The sequence below is a fragment of the Rutidosis leptorrhynchoides genome, chromosome 1, assembly GCF_046630445.1.
Source record: "Rutidosis leptorrhynchoides isolate AG116_Rl617_1_P2 chromosome 1, CSIRO_AGI_Rlap_v1, whole genome shotgun sequence".
NCBI classification, from domain to species: Eukaryota; Viridiplantae; Streptophyta; class Magnoliopsida; order Asterales; family Asteraceae; genus Rutidosis; species Rutidosis leptorrhynchoides.
In genome coordinates this window covers 275464183-275466968 of record NC_092333.1, presented here as the reverse complement: position 1 = coordinate 275466968, position 2786 = coordinate 275464183, and positions in this window count along the sequence as shown.

The following is a 2786-nucleotide window of genomic DNA, read 5'->3' as shown; positions in this document are numbered from 1 at the left end:
ACATACTAGTCTACTCGAAAAGTATGCACGAACATGAACGTCACTTACGCGAAGTTTTGAAGACGTTAAGAAAAGAGAAGTTGTATGCAAAGTTCTCTAAATGTGAATTTTGGCTAAGAGAGGTCCAATTTCTTGGCCACATTGTGAACGAAGGCGGCATCCAAGTGGATCCGGGGAAGATTGAGACGGTGAAGAGTTGGGGACGACCGACTACGCCTACGGAAATCCGGAGTTTTCTCGGATTGGCCGGTTATTATCGTCGGTTTATCCAAGACTTTTCTAAGATCGCCTCTCCATTAACAAAGTTGACGAGGAAGAGTGCTAAGTTCAATTGGGAAAACGAGCAAGAAATTGCTTTTCAATTATTGAAAGAGAAGTTGTGTCAAACTCCGGTGTTAGTGTTACCGGAAGGCGTCGAAGACATGGTGGTTTATTGTGATGCTTCCTTAAATGGGCTCGGGTGCGTTCTTATGCAAAGGGGTAAAGTCATTGCTTATGCCTCTCGACAATTAAAGGAACACGAAACGAGGTACCCGACTCATGATCTTGAAATGGCGGCGGTTGTGCATGCGTTGAAAATTTGGCGCCACTACTTGTATGGTGTCAAGTGTACGATATATTCGGATCATAAGAATTTGAAACACCTTTTTACTCAAAGGGATTTGAATTATCGTCAACGTAGATGGATGGATGTGGTGAAAGATTATGATTGTGAGATACTTTACCATCCGGGAAAGGCGAATGTGGTCGCGGATGCGTTAAGTCGAAAGACTCAACATCCGGCGATACGTATAACATCGTTACGTTTGATTATCACTAACGACTTTCTTGAAAAGATGGTTGAAGACCAAATAGAGGCTTATGTTCACGATAAGCGCACGGAACGAATTGTGGGCCAATCGGAGTTTATTACTATGGGTCCGCGGGGTTTGTTGTCCTTTCAAGGAAGGGTGTGGGTGCCTAAGACGGGTGATTACCGACGGGTGCTACTCGATGAAGCACATAAGTCGAAATATTCCATTCATCCGGGCGCGACGAAAATGTACCATGACTTGAAGAAAGATTATTGGTGGCCGGGCATGAAACGTGATGTTGTAAAATACGTTGAACGATGTGTTACTTGTTTGCAAGTTAAAGCCGAACATCAAAAGCCGTATGGTAAGTTGCAACCATTAGAGATCCCGAAATGGAAATGGGAGCACATTACCATGGACTTCATCACTAAATTACCTAAGACGGCGAGAACTCAATATGATTCGATTTGGGTTATAGTGGATCGGTTGACGAAAAGTGCTTTGTTTCTTCCCATTAAAGAAGCAATATCGTCGGAGGCCTTGGCTAAGTTGTTTATCAAGGAAGTGGTCTCGCGACATGGCGTTCCTATATCTATTATTTCGGATCGAGATACCCGTTTTACATCTCGATTTTGGGAAAAGTTTCACGAAGATATGGGTACACAATTAAAGTTGAGCACGGCGTATCATCCTCAAACGGACGGTCAAACCGAACGTACGAACCAAACTTTGGAAGATATGTTACGGGCGTGCATTATCGATTTCGGTGGTAGTTGGGATGAGCATCTACCTTTGGTGGAATTTTCGTACAATAATAGTTTTCATACTAGTATCGGGATGCCACCGTACGAGATGCTTTATGGTCGAAGATGTCGAACTCCCATTTGTTGGGGAGAAGTGGGACAAAGGGAAATCGGGAGTACCGATTTGGTTCTAGAGACGAATAACAAGATTGATATTATCCGGGAGCATTTGAAAAAGGCTCAAGATAGGCAAAAGTCGTATGCCGATAAACGTAGACGAACGATCGAATTCCAAGAGGGCGACATGGTTATGCTTAAGGTTTCGCCATGGAAGGGTATTATTCGATTTCGAAAACGGGGAAAGTTAGGTCCTCGGTTTATTGGACCGTTTAAAGTTTTAGCTCGTGTTGGTGAAGTTGCATATCGATTGGAATTGCCCGAAGAGCTTGCGGGGATCCATAACACGTTTCATGTTTCCCACCTCCGTAAGTGTCTTGCGGATGATTCCTCATGGATGCCTTTAGACGAGATCGAACTAAACAACAAGTTGGAATATGTTGAAGAACCAGTCGCCATACTCGATGAGAAAGTTAAGAGGTTGAGACATAAAGAAGTGAGGACTTTTAAAGTCCAATGGCGGCGTAGCAAGGGTTCCGAGTTCACTTGGGAGCCCGAAGAGTTCGTATTGGTTTATCTTCCCTCGTGTCATGCGGCTTGGATTGCGAGGACGCAATCCGAATAAGTGGGGGAGAGTTGTAAGACCCGAATAATTGAAGTGTACATATGTGTAAATAAGTGTATTGTGCGGTACTCGAATCGGGGTTGGTTGTATATTTTAAAAAAGGCAAAAGAAGCTGGACTGGGAGGGTTGCGCGCCGCGCGGATTGGTGGCGCGCCGCGCCATATGACTGGCAGATTCTCCCTTTCTTTTAAATTAGATATTTTGTGGGTATTTTGGTAAGTTCACCTTGGGGCCGGATTTAAGGCTTGGAGAGCAGATTTGGTAGAGCCATAACTCTACTTTTACCAACCTTATCTTCCCCAAATCAATTTTAGAGAGAGAGGTAAAACCTTGAGGGAGAAAGCTCATTGTGAAGGTGAAGGAGTTCGTTTCGAGTTTTATCGCAAGTTCTAAAGTTGTTCATCTCGTCAATTGCTACATTTTGATAGTTGTGGTATGCCTTAACTTTCAATTCTTGTTTTGTTTTCGTGTATGGGTTAGGGTTTGTGTTGAAGATGAACACTAAGA